We start from the raw sequence: 20191 nt of genomic DNA, 5'->3' as shown, positions 1-20191 counted from the left end.
TCCAAGACTCCATACAGACAATACAAGACTCCACCCAAAGAATATTAGACTCCACCCAGACTATCCAAGACTCCACCCAGAGTATTCAAGACTTCACCCAGAGTATCCAAGACTCCACCTAGAGAATCCTAGACTCCACACAGACAATCCTAGACTCCACCCAGACTATCCAAGACTCCATCCAAAAACTCCAAGACTCCAACAACAGAATCCAAGACTCCAAACAAACAATCCAAGACTCCAAACAGACAATCCAAGACTCCACCCAGAGAATCCTAGACTCCACCCAGAGAATCCAAGACTCCACCAACAGAATCCAAGACTCCATACAGACAACACAAGATTCCACCCAAAGAATCTTAGACTCCATCCAGAGAATCCAAGACTCCACCAACAGAATCCAAGACTCCATACAGAGAATCCAAGACTCCACCAACAGAATCCAAGACTCCAAACAAACAATCCAAGACTCAAAACAGACAATCCAAGACTCCACCCAAAGAATCTTAGACTCCACCCAGAGAATCCTAGACTCTACCAACAGAATCCAAACAGACAATCCAAGACTCCACCCAAAGAATCTTAGACTCCACCCAAAGAATCCTAGACTCTACCAACAGAATCCAAACAGACAATCCAAGACTCCAAACAGACAATCCAAGACTCCACCCAAAGAATCTTAGACCCCACCCAGAGAATCCTAGACTCCACCCAGAGAATCCAAGACTCCACCAACAGAATCCAAGACTCCATACAGACAATACAAGACTCCACCCAAAGAATCTTAGACTCCACCCAGACTATCCAAGACTCCACCAACAGAATCCAAGACTCCATACAGACAATACAAGACTCCACCCAAAGAATCTTAGACTCCACCCAGACTATCCAAGACTCCACCCAGAGTATTCAAGACTTCACCCAGAGTATCCAAGACTCCACCTAGAGAATCCTAGACTCCACACAGACAATCCTAGACTCCACCCAGACTATCCAAGACTCCATCCAAAAACTCCAAGACTCCAACAACAGAATCCAAGACTCCAAACAAACAATCCAAGACTCCAAACAGACAATCCAAGACTCCACCCAGAGAATCCTAGACTCCACCCAGAGAATCCAAGACTCCACCAACAGAATCCAAGACTCCATACAGAGAACACAAGATTCCACCCAAAGAATCTTAGATTCCACCCAGAGTATCCAAGACTCCACCCAGAGCATTCAAGACTTCACCCAGAGTATTCAAGACTCTATCCAACAGAATCCAAGTCTCCACCCAGACAATACAAGACTCCACCCAAAGAATCTTAGACTCCACCCAGAGAATCTATGACTCCACCAAGAGAATCCTAGACTCCACACAGATAATCCAAGACCCCACCAACAGAATCCAAGTCTTCACCCAGAGAATCCAAGACTCCACCCAGAGAATCCATGACTCCACCCAGAGAATTCTAGACTCCACCCAGAGAATCCGACCTCACTCAGAGAATCTTAGACTCCATTCAGTGAATCCTACTCTTAGGGCTGCACGATTAGGACAAAAATCATAATTGTCGATTATTCCCTTGAAATTGTAATTGCGATTATTAATTACGATTATCGCAATTTATATTAAATAGTGTTTTGAATAGCTTTATAGCATTGTTTGAAGCAACTGCATGCCATATGAAAATAAATAAATAAAAGGGAAAAATCTGCATGGTATAAATAATGTTATACTAAAAATAAAATTAATTTATGAATCTAGGCTAAGTATCTCTTATCCAGTGTGTTTATGAGTATTTGAAACCCCCGCAGTAAACTGTATTAATCTGCACCATGTCTTTTTCAATGAAATGCATAATCGCTTCCGTTATCTCCATTTGTCCTGGAGAACCTGTGAAGCTGGAGAAGCACAAAAAACAACAACGTCGTGATGGGAGCCTGTCTTGCAGTTCTCGCATAGCTTGTTGCTTTTTTCACGCTAAAACACTGGTGGTATTGCACTCCGTGGCTGAATTTTAAATGATTGAATTCATTCGTGGTGTTGCATGATGGTGCAGAAACACACTATAACATGATGCTCGACATCATCACTAGTGAATCCAAAATAATTCTACACCACAGATTTCTTTTCTCTTCTAATTCTTGATTCTTCTCAGCAAAACTATCTGATGTTTCTTTATCAGTGCACATGCTCGCAAAATTAACACGGCGAGATAGACGTGCGCAAGTGGATAATCGGGGCACGGATAAGGACACGCCTACAGACTATTAGGCCTATTAAAAATCTTTATTCGCCCCTCACAACGTAACATGCAATAAACACCCCTTAAGCACGCAGAATAATGTAAGTAGATTTTTTGTGTAATCGCAGCTTTGAACGATTACATAATCGTGGCATCCGTACACTCCACCCATAAAATCCTAGACTCCACCCAGAGAATGCTACACAATCGAAATTCCACTAAGATAATCCTAGACTCCAACCAGATAATCCTAGACTCCACCCAGAGAATTCTAGACCCCACCCAGATAAGACAAGACTCTGTCCACACTCCCAGTGCAGACCATGCTAAAAAATGGAGCAATGGAAGAAGGTGGCCTGGTCTGATGAATCACATTTTCTTTTACATCATGTGGTGAGTGTGCTTCGCTTACCTGGGGAGCACAAGGCACCAGGATGCACTGTGGGAAGAAGGCAAGCCGGTGGAGACAGTGTCATGCTTTGGGCAATGTCCTGCTGGGAAACCTTGGGTTCTGTCATCCATGTGGACGTTACTTTGACACATAACACCTTCCTAAGCACTGCTGCAGACCATGTACACCACTTCATGGAAACTGTATTCCCTGATGGCTGTGGCAGCAAAAGGAGGACCAACACAATATTAGGCTGGTGGTCATAATATTATGCCTGAGCCGTGTACATAAATATATATATATATATATAAATATATATATATATATACACACACACACATAATTTAGGAATCTGTATGTCATGCATTACTGCCCTGACTTCCTGTGAAGGGTTAATAAACGTCTAAGATTTTCAGAATGACATTTCTATTGTATGCTGACTCCAAGTCAATGAGCAGGTTCTAATACTGAAAGGTAAAAGTGCAGATAAAAATGGCCCAAATAACTCAGTTCACCTTCCATTCTCAGTAATTCCAGATAATGAGCGCATGAAGCAGGAAGGCACTTTGGAACAAATTATGGAAATTGATTTAAGTCTTTCAGGAGAAACACATCTAATCATTTTCACTTGGCAGCATTTTTCTTCAGCCGTCACTCACCTTCAGATCCGGCACACCTTCCTAATTCAAGAAGTACTTTTCTTCCTAAGTGCATCAGCATAATGTTCGCTTGTGGAAATTGGTACTTCGAAATGAAATATTCAAAAGAACAATGGGCTCGGTCATTTAGCTCAGGGCTAGTCTGAATTTTGACGTCTACTGTCAGCAATGCTCACTTACATTAAATAAGTCATGCTACTGAAACTGGACAGTTTGCTGCAGGTTAAAATATAGAACTGTACAAGAGAAAGAAAATTGGTGATGTAGTGTTTATTGTTTATATTATTTATTGTTTATAGCTGCTATAATTGATACAGGAATTAACATGTTTTGTGGAAATAAAGTCATCACTGATTAGTTTTCTACAAATGCACACCCCCAAGTGTTTTATTTCCAACATATTTCATAATGGAGCTTGTGTCCTGATCTTTGGAGCACTGTGGCCTTGCACCTCTGTGGTTGGGGGTCGATTCCCACCCACCCTGTTCCCTCATTCTTCAGAGCTTCAACTAGGTAGTCCAGTTTCCTTCATCTCTAAATTGTCTGTAATGTGTGAAAGTGTGTGTTTGCATGACTGTACCCTGTGTTGGGTTGGCACCCTGTCCAGGGTGTCCCCCATTTTATTCCCTTAGACCCCTGGGTTAGACTCCAGGTTCCCTGATCCTGTGATAAACAGTACAGAAAATGAATGGAATGGATCGTGCATGAGCCTCATTTGAAACTGATCTCTCAAAACACTTCCCATCTTATTTGTAAGGGTTAAATAATATAATTATTGGGTTTGTATATTGTCATTTTGATTGTAGTTGAATTTCAACTTGAACTTATCTTATCGGCAAAGGCCTGATGTGGGTTAATTGATCAGTTGATCAATGATTCTGGCTCTCAATAGACTCAGATGTGGCTTCTTCTGGCTTGAAATGAAATCCTGCACCCATACCAGCCCTTTATGGGCTAGACTGGACACCAGTGTTGTAGCCATACGCAAGTACAGTGTAGCAAATCAAGGCAAGATTATGTTCAGAAACTAGGGTACACACTTACTGTGTGTTTGAGCATGCTTTATATAGTGTAATGAGTGTGTCCAGGTATTTGATCAGTAATCACTTGTGCTTAAGCATGAGTCAGAGTCTTTGGCTGGCATGTTTGTAGGCCAGAGGATCTCTTGGGACTTGTAGTTGGATGATTTCGGCGTTGACGTGACAAGATTATTCTCCAAGGCTTTGGCACAATATGTAATAATACTGAAGAATGTGTGGAACAGTGTGAAACAAGATAATCACCAGACATCAAAGAGTTCACATTTTTAAGATGTACCAATGGAACGAAGAAGATACAAGACAATAAATACAGGCTGTGCAAGTAGGACAATAATCACTACACAATAAATCCAACCTAATCCCTAATAACATTCATATATATGAGATACTAATGGTGTAGGGGATTGATAATGAACATTCCGTATAAATATGATGCATGAATACTCAGCAGTACGAGCAATTAGTGAGTAAAGTGTATAATGCATGGCGTCAGGGTATCTTAGTTCCCAGTGAGGTGGATGCGAGGCAGTGGACTTGCAGCCTGTGGAATCTTCTGGATACCTGCTCGAGTGGCTTTGAAATGAAGAGTTTATGGAAAGTGTGGGAGGTGATACCTAGCAGCGGTCAGTTTTGCTCTCTGGGCTCCATCTGTGAACATTTGAAGGCTTCGGCTCGTGTTAAATATATAAATAGATTTAGAAATTATGCTTCTGGTTACACAATTCCATCTGACTATGAACAGATGTAGAAAGGACATTATTTAATTACACTATTCAGTGGCACCTAGATGAGGATGGGTTCCTCTCAAGGTTTCTTTCTCATATCATCTCAGGGAGTTTTTCCTCACTACTGTTGCCTCAGGCTTGCTCTACAGGGATAAATATAAATTAAAAACTAATTTGAAACTTTTGGAATTTTTACATTTCTATAAAGCTGCTTTGAGACAGTGTCCATTGTTACAAGTGCTATACAAATAAAACTGAATTGAATAGAACACTGGTGGCTTTACTGAGGCAGGGACTGATATGCTGGAGTTCCAGTGATGCATATAACCGGTCAGGACACTCAGGATGATGCTGATGAGGATGAGGAGGAGGGAGTACAACTCTCCTTAGTCAGCGCAGGATGTGGAGATGCTGCTGGAGACGCTGCTTTGTGGCACATGATGGTGTGAGACCAGGTCAGGTCATTAGATATGCGTGCTTTTGAGTTTAAAACGAAGGAAAGAAATCTGCTGTCCACTTCTTCGGTCGTTTCTGCATGGGACTGTTACCATGAACTTCAAACTATCATGATTCACTAATATCTGGTCTCATAGTAGAAATTGCTCTTCTGAAACATCTTATTTTCCCGGGTATCTGTTATAAACTGTATGTGGTGTGTAATTAAATAATTCAGGTCAGTGTGTAAGGTTTAAATAAAGCAGGAAAGTGCAGCATGGGCACTATTAAGACTGAATTAGCAGGAAATAGCTCCTTTCACCTCCTGCTTACAAAGAATGCAGCTTTATTGAGAAGTCAGATTCCCCCCCTTTCCCTTTCTTTATTTCATTATATTTTATTGTAACTCTGGAGATACTGCGTCTGCCGGCTCAATATTTGGAACTATATTTATCTATATACTTTCATATAACACCCACATCCTCTGTGTGTGTGTGTATCTCTCTCTCTCTCTCTCTCTCTCTCTCTCTGTCTGTGTAAAAGCAGTTGCAGGCACTCATGACAGGTCCTCATCGTCGTGATTCATAGATCCAAACGGTGCCCATATTACATATTTTGCATTGTAAAATCCAGTTTGTTGAGCTGCAAAGGAAAAGCATGCATGACAGAAAGTCTAAGAATTAAATTTTCCTGATATTCCTAGCCTAGGTGTCAGAGGGTTAGAGAATACAAATGTGAAGCTTTTACCACAGAAAAATAAAAGCTTTTTTTATTATTATTTTTTTCAGCCGGTAAGTGATGCATGCAGAGATTTTTTTTTTTTTTTTACATTGTGGTGCCTTAACATTTTTATGACAATTAGCATACTGCCTGTGTTTTCGAGAGTGTGTTTAATTAAATTTCCCTGTCCGTGTCGCATCGGTCAAATTTCCATCTGAATATTTAGTTTATCAGCTTAACCTGACTCCAATAAATAATAGTAAGATGTAGATACAAAAGACAGTAAATTCATTTATTTATAAATCTACACATAAATATTTCATTTTTCAAAATACAGTCATTGTACTGTAATACACACTCCAAAAAAATACCCTTTCCTTCCACCTGGACACTATTCTTGCCATTACAATCACTTTTCACTCCCTATTTTTCCACGTTCTCTTGCTCGAACCCCTGCTGCCATCTCAAGGACCTTTTTTTCTTCTTGTTATGTGATATAAAAACAATGCCTTTTTTTTTTTTTTTTTTTTTTAATCCAGCCTGTAAAAAAATAATTATTTTAATAATTTTTATTATTATTTTTCTACTGTATATGTTTTCCTCTTTTTTATTTATTTTTAACCCTCGTAGATTTTCCCTAAACTGTAACAGACCTGTTTTGTCATTTAGCAGAAAGCCAATCAAATCACTTTTACTGCACAAAGCCTTCCAACGGGGAAATAGAGAACGGTTTCTAAATCACAAGCTGAACAAGGACATCTAGGGGGTGAACACTGGTATATCGCCTCTGAACATCACCCTCAGCTGGGTAGCTTATTGAGAAATAAATCCTGAGTTCAGATCTAATCCAGAATAATGATGACGGGGGTTGAAAAAAAAAAAAATGAATGAGCGCTAATTTTGCTGTGAACAAAAACAGAAGTGAAAACAAGAAGTATTTAGTAGCATTCTGTCCTGCAGCTATTGTAAAAATCCTCTTCATGTTAGTTATGGTCGAGAAAGACACCAGGTTCATGATCTGGGATCCAAGAAAGAAGAGAAATCTTTCTGTTTTCACATTTAATCCCGAATGACCTGAAGGATTATTGCTAAAATAGAAATGTGGATTCTAGACAGCATCATTCATAAAGAAACAGAGCGTTGTTTATAATAAAACAAGCAAAACCCGGTGAAATAACGACTTATTTGTTCTATTTTTTAAGACGGAAGCTAATTGTGATGAAAGGATAGCGCAGTAACCTGATACGTTTGTGACATTGAACACTAAAAGGCAATAAAAAATCTCCAACCTCATTTTCATTTTAACTCGATAATGGAATCCGTGCCTGTTTTAGTTGTGCTCATGTTCAGCAATGAATGTCTTTGTCATGTCACTCTCCATAGTGATGCTTAATGACTCTCATGAAAGTAGACAGGGCTTTAAGAATTAGAAGTAGTTCTGTTTTTGCCTAGCCTTCTAGGGGTTATGTATTCACACACAAAAAAAACCCCCAAAATGATTCGAAGCCTTTAAAATGTGAAGGCACTAAAATGTTGTGTAAGGTTATCCAACCGAGGGGGGAAAAAAACAAGGTCTCGTATGTTTTATTACAAATTCAGAACTGAAGCTAATCAGAAATCTAGCATCCGGTAACCAGGGTGTATCATGTCATATAACTTAGTAAAGTATGTAAGCTCTGAACTTGGGATCCTGGGAGCGTAATGGCTTAACAAATGACTCGGTGAAGTACAACTGTATTTTAAAAAAGCGTGATCGGTGCAGAGCCGACCCTTATACACACTAACACACTTGCTCTGTCTCTGTTTTACATACATATTGGCTGTATGCAGCGGTTAAATTAAGCAAAGATGTTCTCCCCACTTATACCACAGAAATATTAGTAGGAATGTTAGTTTTCTTTTTATCCTTTCCCGCTTTATTTAATTAGCTGCAGCTACAGGCCCGAGATATTGCTAATTGTGGGATCTGTGTTACATCACAAAATAGTGTGAAATAACATGGCGCTTCGTACTTATGTCTGTATTCTTACTTTCACCTAATACTCTTGCTTACTGCAACACTGCATCATTTTTCTTTAACCTCTAGTAGAATTCTATACACTGTAAATTTAACGCTCCTGGTGTTGTTTGTCCTCCTTTTGGTAGCTCTTATAAGTGTCACTAATGAAATTTTCCTGTGTTAAATTGTTTGTTTAAAGTGTCACGCCATTTAGAGTTACTTCATCAAAGCGTAAATTGCTCTATAATAAAGACCCACAGACACATTTTCGTTTTTTAAAGGTTGTATAACGTATAATGTATATAACAGCTGCAGACAGGCATGTTAGCTTACAAAAAAAAAATGTTATGGCTGAACAAACTCCCAGCTTAAATAGTTCCAGTATTTTAATGTCAACCACACAAATCATCGATTTTTTTAATGACTGTAGATCGAGACCTAGATATGAATGAAGTTACAGCAAGGAAACAAGTGAGCTGTATGACATCTTCAAATCACATGGCACTTACGTTAAACGCCAAATGAAAAGGTCATCAAAGCAGAGTTTCAAGAACAACTAATCTTTAACATTTTGCAAGTCAAGGGCACAAACAAGCAAGTCAAAAAAGATCCTCAGTGCCCTGATATTTCACACCGGTTTACTGACAGCACATTCGTCTCTAAAGAAATATTCAGTTCAGGTGCAATTTCTATGGCTCCTGAAAACGTTTTAAATTAAATATTATTATACAGAGATCATCCACCAAACCTCCAGATGTCTGACGAAAATATCTTTTAGGAATACAAAACTAACCGCTGCTTATTATAATAAAGATCTTTGGGTGCGTATCACATACACCATTTACATTTCTGCCACACGCCCTGATCCACAGCGACTTACAAATTAACTCATTTTATACAACGGAGGGTTAAGGGCCTTGCTCAGGGCCCCCAGCAGTGGCAGCTTGGTGGCCCTGGGATTTGAACTCACAACCTTCTGATCACTAGTCCATTGATCTACCATTTCATCAGGAAAGTGGAAAGTCAACTGAAAACAAGTGATAAATTTAACACAACATAAAGCGTCCCAATTACACTCACTAAGCATTTTATTGGGGACACTACACTAATACTAGGCAGGGCCTCGATTTGCTATTGAAGTAGAGGAAGTAAAAGTCGTAACAAGGTTTCCATAGGTGAACCTGCGGAAGGATCATTAACGGGGTAGCATCCGCGGGGACGCGCCTGCTCCTCCTACCCGGAGCCGAGGCTCCCGCTTTCCTCTCCACTGGGGCAGAGAACGTGAGCCGAGGTCCCTTTTACGGTCTCCCAAGAGCCTCAATTCTTAATGGCATGGCATTCTCGATTTTTTCTCCAGGTTTCCTCTCCAGTCTAAAGGCTGATTGGGATCCCGAAATTGTCTCTAGTGTGTGGGTTGGCTCACCTTCCAGGGTGTCCCCCTGCCTTGTACCCTGTGTCCCTGTGGGAATGTACTGTTTCACTACATTCACATGATTTTGTTTGGTTATGGAATTTAGTAGCTGATACACACAGGTCCAGTGTTTCTGTTCCGAAACATGTGGCCACATCATCGACATTACTTAGTTGTCAAACAAATGTAGTATGACTTCGACATCGCTTCGATGTTTATCAAAACTTCTCATGTATCTGCATGAACTCTATCCTAGACCCTTAAAAAAAGTTCCAAACTTTTCCTCCCCACATGTTCTGCCAGACAACAGCCCATGAATTAACTTAAGATTTCTAACATTTCAATTTGTATTCTCCAAATAACCAAAAAACAAATATGTTTAGCCTAAAAAAAAAAAAAAAACGAATCACTTTCCTGTGAAGTAATCTGTCGCTCAGATCAGAAACTCTCGAGCTCTCTTTAACCTCGCCTACATCATTTTGGTAAAAAGCTTGTTTGTACAAAGTTGTACAGGACTTTGCTGTAACAGGGCATTTAGTAGTGCACTGAAAGCACTCAGAGACATGTCCAGAACAATGAAATATCCATGGATGGTGTTCTTTTACCTCCATACAACTAGAAGGCATGCCTATGTGCTTTCTTTAGTGGTGGTGCTTTATAGAAGGAATAGTAGAAGCCTTTATTTGTAATATATACATTACAGCAAAGTGAAATTCTTCATACCCCAGCTGGTTAGGAAGTTGTGGTCAGACATGATATAGCACCTTGGAGTAAAGAGGGTTTAGGGCCTTGATCAAGGACCCAGCAGTTGTGCTGGGGTTTGAACCTCTGAACCTTCTGGTCAGTAACCACAAGAAAATGAATAGCCATCCAAATTGTTTTCAGAAATACTTAACATACCCAAACTGCAATCGGTCTTCATTATCTATTATCTAATCTAGTGACTGTTAGCAAAAGAAGCCTCACAGATCCGGTGTTAAACTAAAGAGACACAATTTGGACACTGAATGATTTTCATCTGAAGAATTCAAGAGCAAAATTGCCGAACTGTCGAATCGGCTATTGTTCTTAAAGTTTCAGTAACAGATACGGCTTTGGACAATAATATCAACACTGAATAATCAAGCTGGCATTTCTCCAATGCAGGATACAGACAAGTGGATCTACTGAAAGAAAAATAAATAAAAAAAAACCCCAACCTTTTTGAAGACAAGAAGTCAGTTTGAGAAGCAGACATCTTGCCAAGTTTCTTGCTGCCTTGTGGCAAAGGAGGTGTCAAAATGAGGAGAAGAAGACCTGAAGCTAGGTCACTGTCCTAGCCTATAAAATACACAGTAAAAAAAATGTAATGATAAAAATGATCTTTTTAAAAAAAAGGAAAAAAGCATGGCCATACTGTATCATACAAGGATTCTGATAGGAGTCTAACATGCATCATCACTTTTAGTTTTAGCTTGCTGCAGTTCTGCTGCACCAACCAGCTCTTGGTTAATGTAAAGAGTCTTGTTTTGGTGAATTAAACCCTAAAAAAGCTGTAGATGTGAAGGATAGGTAAGGTACAGTAGGTAAGAGGTAATGACATTTAAGCATAACACTCTGAAAAGAATTTATATTAATTATTTTAATTTTTACATTTTTATTTATTTTTATTTTTTTTAAATAGGGAGGGAAAGGGATATTAATAATAAGAAAAAAAAATTAATTAATTTAATTTTAAAATTAAATAAATTTAATTAATTAATAAAAATGAAGAACAAATAGAATACACTGTAAAATATATACAGGATTACATACATATTGTATGTAGTGACAGTGAGGAATATAGAAAACAGACAATGATTGCAGTTTTATATCCTTATATGATCTATGGATTATAATTATATCCTTATATGATCGATTCACCGATTAATGCTGACCAACAAAAACACACAGCCAATCCAATTGGTATTTATTAGAGAACTAAATTATCTTCCCAGGCCGTTAACATCAGCCCCAAAATATGGGAATTCACTTAACAACTGTTCAACTGCATGGATCCTGATCCATCTTGGACGATACTGATCCGTTTATTCTTCACTGTGTCCTCTTCAGATGTATGTTTCATTAGATGGACGGTCTCTCGGCACCGGTCTTCAGTAAAGGTAATCTCTGAGCAGGATGATTGTTGGTTCTCTAAAGTTACATCATTCTTCTGAATGTTCTTCTGTATTTTCCTGGACAGATAACCTCATCCATTCTGAGGGTCATAAAAAAAAAATGTTCATTTCAACAAAGAAAACAGATGAAAATATGACTGTTATATAAAACATACGCTACCTTGGTTAGACTATATTAATAGCATTCGTAAAAGGGTGTAATAACTAATCAGCATTATCAATAATTGAATAGAAATTATAGGTAGCTGTGGCGGGGTAGCTATAAAAAATATAAAATAAACAATGGAAAAACTTCACAAGGTTTTATGTGAACTAAAATCTTATTAAAGGCATATTTATAAATAAATCAAATATTTTAATTGTCGAATTGTTATCAAATATACACTGCTTTAGATACAAAACTCCTGAATATGATTTTAAATGCACTTTTGGTAGCTTGAATTATCTTCTTTTTTTTTAATCAGTTTAATGGTAGAAGAATAAGATTTTCTGACACTAAAATTAACACTGAAATTCTGTTTATACCGTATATCCATTCTTCGAGCAAGCATCACTAAGGTATGGGAACAAGGAGGAAAACGATACATGTCTTAGTCAGAGGAGACAGAAAAGAAATCCTTTAATCTCGGATAGAATAACTTCTCACACTGCATGCACCTTACTCCTTCAGATCCACTAGCACTGCTCCACTGGTCCCACTATCTCTCAGGGTAAGAGGTAGGTATTACGTCTAGACTCTTCTCTGTTCTGGCACCGAGGTGGTGGAATGAACTGCCCCTAGATGTCCGGGTCACTGGCTGTCTTTAAACGATGGATGAAGACCTACCGCTTCCTGAAACACTTAAACTAGTTCTTATTTTCCCTGTTTGATTTATATATTGTTGTGTGTATTTTTTTACACGCAACACTGCACTCCCAACACAGATTCAAGGCTGATGGTATCCTACGTCTGTGACCTATCGAACCAGTGTTAATGTATTCATCGATAGAGATTTCGAAGCACTTTTGTACGTTGCTCTGGATAAGCGTCTGCGAAAATGCCAGAAATGTGAATATAACTTGATTTCACGTTAGATTAACAAGACGAAAAACGTTCAAACACACACCATTTCGGTCATATTAGCGGTAAGGATATTGACCGTCTTCCTTCTTTGTTTTTTGTTTTTTGTCGTGATCCCGGATGACTGCTTTCCCACCAGGTTTGTTGGAAATATTTTTTTTTTTTTAACAAGCTGCAAAACTAAAGTATAACAGAAAAACAGGCACCAAATCCCTCTCTGAGACTGAGCTTGATACATTACATTAAATCTAGGCAGCAGCTCCATTTAAGGTTGTTTATCCAATAGAGCCTGACTACTGTGGAAAGTGTCACTGATATCAATCCCGAAATTTAAGCAGGTAAAAATTCCAATAGCGAAGAAGGCAATATCATTTTTTATTGTTGAAAATAAATGTGATAGTTTTTGTGCATCAGTTATTAATACATGAACGAAACCTTTCTGCATCACTGCTTCATTTATATTGCACATTCGTTTTAATAACCCAATTTATTTATAACTGTCTAATTTCTATTTGAGGTTTGTAAATAAATACATAATAGAAAAAGTGTGAAGTGTAAATTACAACAAAAACGGAAATAGAATTCACTGTTTCCGAAAACTATGAGGACATTTAATCAGTCCACAATTAATGTATAAATTTGTATCAATAAAAACAAGACTGTGTTATGAACAAAATTGTACATAGCATTGATAATAGAAAAACTAAAACGAATTTTAAATAATAAAAAAATTATCATTATAATTTAAAAAATGGAATTAAAAAAATAACTATTAAAAAAACTAAAAACAAATTTAGAAAAGAAATACAAACACAATGTAAAATTGTAAAAGAAATAAAAAGAAATACAACACAAAATACAAAAGCAGTAAACACTGATTTCAACAAAAACAACACTCTGTTATTAAAATTGTTTAGAATGTCAATAACAGCAACTCCTCTCTTTTTAGTTTCAAATCATTTCAGCTTGAATTATTTTTCAACTCTCAGCATTGTCCACATACAGATAAAACTCCAAAAGTAATGGCACTGACTTCACCTGATACATGCTTTGAATTATATTAATTATAATATTGAATTATATAAAAGTTCATTCGTTGCACTACAAGTTTTCTGCACAGAAAAGGTTCTTCTGGCCAAGTATCCAAGGGCAGGGTTTAAGAGTGTGGTCAGGTGTCCACAAACTTTTGGCAAACTAGAATATGCATGTTATGAAGTTGTTGAGTTCTGAACATAAAGAGGATGGATTTAAGTCCCTTCTAAAAGCATCACATTTGAAGTGAAGTGAAAAGAAGGAGGGGGGTCACACTAAGCTGTTTGGAGAGGCATGGCCTTCTAATGCTTGTGAAAAAAAAAAACCCAACAAGATCGACGAGTGCATTAACTGACAGTTCACCTACAGACCCACTGATCCTCTTTTACCCTCCACTCGAAAAAGTCAGCACATCCAGCACGTTTTAAGGCAGATTGAAAATGAAAATTTAAAGGAGCATTAAAGCATTCTCTTCTCAGACCATCTCCCTACAGATCTGCTCCACGACAGCTGTAGATATTTAGCCATCATCCTCAAACAGAATTATTTCAGTTCTGCTCATGTCTGCTCCCGGAGTTCATTATTAATGCATGGCTCACGGCTAGTCGGCTTCGACGCAGATGCTTTACATTATTTACAAACTGGTAACAATGTAGAAGTGGAATACAAGGTGGGAGACTTTTAGAAAAATCTGAATAATAAATGAGGGAAAAAAAGGGGTTGCTTGCATAAGCAAAAGAAATCCTTCTGAGTTGGCTAAATGCGTTTTAGACGTGCATCTCTGTGCATCTTCTCCAACAGAAGCGTTCTGCATGTGGTGTGGCGTAGGAAGTGTTTGTGGTACAGTCTGCTGTTCCTGCTGCTTTCAGGTCATCCTGCAACTCTTTTCATTTAGGTTCCATGTCCTGTATATCATCAAACCAATTACACTGGCTTGTATCACCAGAAGCAATTTGCTCAAGAACTCATGAGCAGAACTGAAATAATTCTGTCGTGGAGCAGATCTGTCTGAGAAGCCGACCAATCAACAAGTCTTGGCCGCCCATGACCCTGTCGTCGGTTCACCACTGTTCCTTCCTTGGACCACTTTTGATAGATAGTGACCACTGCAAACCAGGAACACCCTCCTGCTCTGATCCAGTCGTCTAGCCATCACAATTTGGCCCTTCGTCAAACTCGCTCAAATCCTTACGCTTGTCCATTTTTCCTGCTTCTAACACATCAACTTTGAGGACAAAATGTTCGCTTGCTGCCTAATATATCCCACCCACTAACAGGTGCCATGATGAGGAGATAATCCGTCTTATTTACTTCACCGGTCACTGCTCATAATGTTATGTCTGATCGTTGTATATGCACACTGTAAGAGTAGAAGATGTTTCCAAACTTTTTAACAGTGGTGTACAAATACGTTAAGTAACAAACGTCTAGCTTCAATTAAGACGCATTCAAAACACAGTCTCAGTTTTTAGCCCATCTCATTTGTTCCAGTAATGTTTGAGGTCACCATCGTACAGGATACTCGTGGATTACAGGCATTCATTTTCGACAGTAGATGACTCACCACACGGAGATATCTCAGCACTGAAAACAGTACGATGACGGTTTACACCCACCGATGTGACTGCGAGCTGTGAAATCTATACAGTGGAATAAAAGAGTGAAAATCCAATGCTTATTTCTGTCTTTCTTTTTCTGTAAGCCAATGACATGTTGGATACAAAAAAAAATAATAATAAAAAAATAAAAATAAATAAAAAATTCTAGAGCCTGTAATATGTGGTTAAAACAGAAATGTGTCCTAACCTCATGGATGTGTCCTCCCTGTGCACTCAGACATTTCCTCCAAATTCCCATCATTAGGGAAAAACCTATAAATACTTCCTGCTTCTGTCAGGCTTTTGTCAAAATCCAGTCTTTGCAAAGTCTTGTGTGTGTGTTGTCACTAGCATTTTTTTTTATTGCTTGGTTTGTTTCAATTAGTCTATGCAGCTTCCCATCAATAGGGTGCACTTTCTTTATAGACGTAAACACACTGCACAAATCATTTTAATGCTAAATACAGGAAGTGGAAAACAGCACTTCACTCTGGAGCTGGAACTATCATACTGGCTTGTCTCACTATGCTGGGTGACTGGTTGAGACTAGAGGCTGGAAGAAGTTTTTTACTGTTCAGTGGCCACAAACGGTCAGACATGAAGCTTGCAGGAAGATCAGTTTCATGTTATTGATGTGCAATGCATCCTTATTAACAGCTTGGTCAAGGTTGTAGTAGTTGAACCTGGAGCTTATCCGAGGAGACTCAGTGGCACAAGGCCTCCACCGGTTGCCGGTCTATTGCAAGGCACAATCGGCATTCACAAACTATGGACAATTTATAGATGCCTACAATGCATGTCTTTGACCTGAATGAGGAAATCAGCGTAATACTGTTTTCAATTTCTTGACCTCATAGATGATGTGGACAGGAGGGTAAATCTGTATGGACAGAACCTGAGTCAGTTATTCAAGGTTCTTGTTTGGTTTATTCCCTGAGATTTTGTCTTTTTATATGTGGCCATGTTGGTATGACATAATTGCCTGATGATTTATTGTTTAATTAGGTTCTGTGAAATAAATAACACACTGTCTCTGTTGTGACTAGACTGTTGGCCTGGAATCAGAGTCATCAAACTAAAACTTTTACTGCCAAACATAAAAGCACATCTGTTCCCTGCAGGTACTTCAGGGCTCATCGTTATGCAAAAGATGAGCTGGCATTTCTTAATGCATGTCGTTTTAAAGCCGTACTGTATATGCAGTGGTTAATCAGACTCATCTTTATTACCTGCTGGTGATGGACAAAACTTCATGCAGAGGAGCAGATGGTGAGACTGAGACATAAAACTGACAGATTTGACAATTGATAGATGGAGTTACATAAGAAACCCATCTGACTGAAAAACAAATAGTTTCAAATTCGACTCGACTAGGTTGAACTGGATAAATCACTTGTATGATTTATAAACTGTTGTAGAGTTATAGAGTTTAGAGTTGGTGATTAAAAAAATGCTTCCACTTGATGCATACTCAATTTATACTTTAATCTAAACTCCGTTTGGTACTTGCTTGGATCTGAAGCCTATCCTGTGAACCAAGGAGACAAGGTGGGACAACTTAAAAGTCAGTCCAACACAGGGAACCATGCACACACATTCATAAAAGAAGAAGAATACATATCACAGCTGGGGAAGCTGGGGTCAGAGCACAGAGGCAGCTATGATGTTGCTCCCCTGGAGCAAAGATGGTTAAGGGGTTTGCTCAAATGTCCAACAGTGGCCGAACCCCAACCTTCCAATCAACAACTCAGACCCTCAACCACTTGAGCCATGACTACCCAAAAACTCATTCACATCTAGCTATCTGAAGTAGCCAATCCACTGACCACCAGGATTTTTTTGGAGGGGGGGTGTGAGAACCCAGAGAAAACCCACACAAATACAAGGAGAACATTGGTACAATAGTACATAGCTCACGGTCAATCCAGGGACCCTGGAGCTGTGAGATGGTAATTATACCTTTTGTGCCAACCTGAACATGATGAAGAAAGAAGTCTTCAGTCTGTGTTTAAACACTGAAGTTCATTCCCCAACCTGGGCACTAGAGTCTTGTTGCATGTCTTCCTTGGGTCTTGAAGGGTGGCAAGTCAAGACTGGTCCTGCTTGACTCATTAGGAAAGATGCTGAAGGATTCTGAAATCTAATATAGACAGCTACAGTAAGCCAACAGAAAGCCCAAGCAGTGGACTGACATCTGTGGCCTTAGGAACAACAGAGACAAGCCAGGCCACAGAATTCTGCATCATCTTCTGGAATTTACTTCAAGAGGACCAGTCAAGTATGAGTGATAGTAGTTACGTCCTGAGGTGTAGGACTTGATGCGGCCTCCTTGGAGACTGAAGTCTCTTGCATGATCAAGCAAGGATTACAATGTGCTGAGAAATGATAGCTGATTAGGTAATTCTCAAAGGAGATGACAAGATCAAGATGTGGCTATGCATCCCCAGTAAAAGACAGCATCTGTGTCTTGCTGGGATTCCAGGTTGTTTGTCAGGCATGCTGGTTTACAGCCAGACACCTGAAATATTTGATGATGGGAAGGGTAAATTGAGATGAAAGTCATCTTCATAGCCATGGTAGGCCAAAAGCACCAGGAAACAAAAATGAAAAACAGCCTGAGCACCAAGCCTTGAGGAACACCAGTACGGCGTATGGATGTGGATCCTCTACCGGTCATCTGATATAAGCCCCCTCCAGACATTAAACAAGCCGATACTACACTGAGGCAGTCATTCCAAGGCTGGTGGTTAACTGTGGCAAATGCTGCACAGAACTTCAGGTGGATCAGGATTGATGGCACTAGCTGATCAAGTAGCTTGGAACTGCTCAGTCTCCACCAGGTTCTTCTGAATGTGCTAGTATGATAGATCCTGGAGCTGGTTCTGAGTGAGGAGACACAATCAGTTATGGTCCGCATGCTCAGAAATTTTTAAGGATAGTAAGGAGGAAAGGATAATTGCAAGACAGTGGCACAGTGGTGCAGCAAGTAGTGCCACTTCACAGCTGCAGGGTCACTTAATTGATATGGAGCCTGGGCTCATGTCATGTTCTCTGGTTTCTTTCCAGCTCCCTAAATCATGCAAGTAGGTGGCCTGGCTACTCGATATTGCTCCTAAATGTTAATGATGGTGTTAATGTGTGTTTGTGTTCATGGGTCCCTGCGATGGTCTTGTATTCTTGCCTCGTGCCCAATGATCCCGAGAACCAGACTCACCATGACCCTAAGGCGGTAACTGAAAACAAGTAATCGAATAAGTGCAACACCTTATTCTGCATTAAATCAGCAGTGTTCCAACATCTCACAACAAACAACACTGTTAAACTTTTTTGACTGAGTTCACCCCATTCACACTGACACTTTATTTCATAAGGGACGCATACAGATATGACAAGCGACCACCGCTATGTGTTATGAATAAATCATAAGGAAGACAAAAAGGAATACTTGCAACGCCGTACTTTTAGTTTCGAAACCATGCTGACAGGATCCAACTTAATATGATGTGGAAAGATTTTATTTTGCAAAACTATGTATAAAAGGTCATCAGAAAACTAGATTCCTGATGACAGCAATTTTTTTGTGTTTTACATTGGAAGTAATGCTCTAAAATCTGCAATTGTTATTTTTTTTCTCCATTTTTCCACTCACAAGGTCATAATCACAACGTCTTATCATAAGGTCATATTCACAATTCAAGGGCACCCCTAGCCTGAACTATTTTGGAACTTTCCTGACATTTACCCCTGTTGTAAGAAAAAAAAACGCCAAACTGATGAGCACCTCCTGTCACTTCATGTCTTCTGTGAGAACACTATAAAGACTATAGCTGTATATTCTGGGTAAAAAGAAAGAAAGAAATCCTTGCTCTGTTAGGCTGTGGGATGCATTTATTTTGCCGGTACTTGTGCCCTTAGAGGGAAGATTCGCTGCAGCTCAATACAAAGTTATTCCGAATGAACTTTATCCTATGATTCAACATTGCTATTCTATTGGGAGTAATGCCTTTCCCCTGCACGACTCCACCCCCGTCCACAGGGCATGAAGGCTCACTGAATAGTTTGATAAGAATGAAAATGATGTAAGTCATAAGTCATAAGCTGTAAGTCATAAGTCAATACCAAATGAGAGAATTTATTTTGGAAAATCTCTTAGTACGATTCCACAGACTTTTACATTCTACGTCATGGTCAACTGAAGCCATTTTGGTAGCTGGTTGTGGTACCTTATTTGTGCCCTCTGGATGTGGTTGTTTGCAAATTTCAGTGTATATACTATCCATTAACCAAAAGTATGTGGACATAACGTTCACTGTTTTAATATGGTTATGTATTTTAAATATTTACAAACCAGTGGTCGAGGCCACAGAGTGAGAAATGTTATCAATACCATTACCACAATCTGCAGTTATGAGATCATTGTGGTTATCAGTCGGAAGTGATGTCATACTCTCAAACTATGACTAATAACAAGAAGCTGATTAGATATTTGTACAGCACTATATTGACAAAAGTTTTGGGACACCGCTCCAAATCATTGAATTCAGGTGTTGTTTTTCAAGGGTTGGGCTCGGCCCTTTAGTTCCAGTGAAAGGAACTCTTAATGCTTCAGCTTCATACCAAGACATTTTGGATAATTTCATGCTCCCAACTTTTGCACAAAGCAAGGTCCATAAAGACGTTTCATTTTTCCATGGATGAGTGAGTTTGGTGTGGAGGAATTTGACTGGCCTG

This window comes from Hemibagrus wyckioides, linkage group LG23 (assembly GCF_019097595.1).
Source record: "Hemibagrus wyckioides isolate EC202008001 linkage group LG23, SWU_Hwy_1.0, whole genome shotgun sequence".
Taxonomy (NCBI): Eukaryota; Metazoa; Chordata; class Actinopteri; order Siluriformes; family Bagridae; genus Hemibagrus; species Hemibagrus wyckioides.
This window is presented reverse-complemented; position numbering follows the sequence as displayed.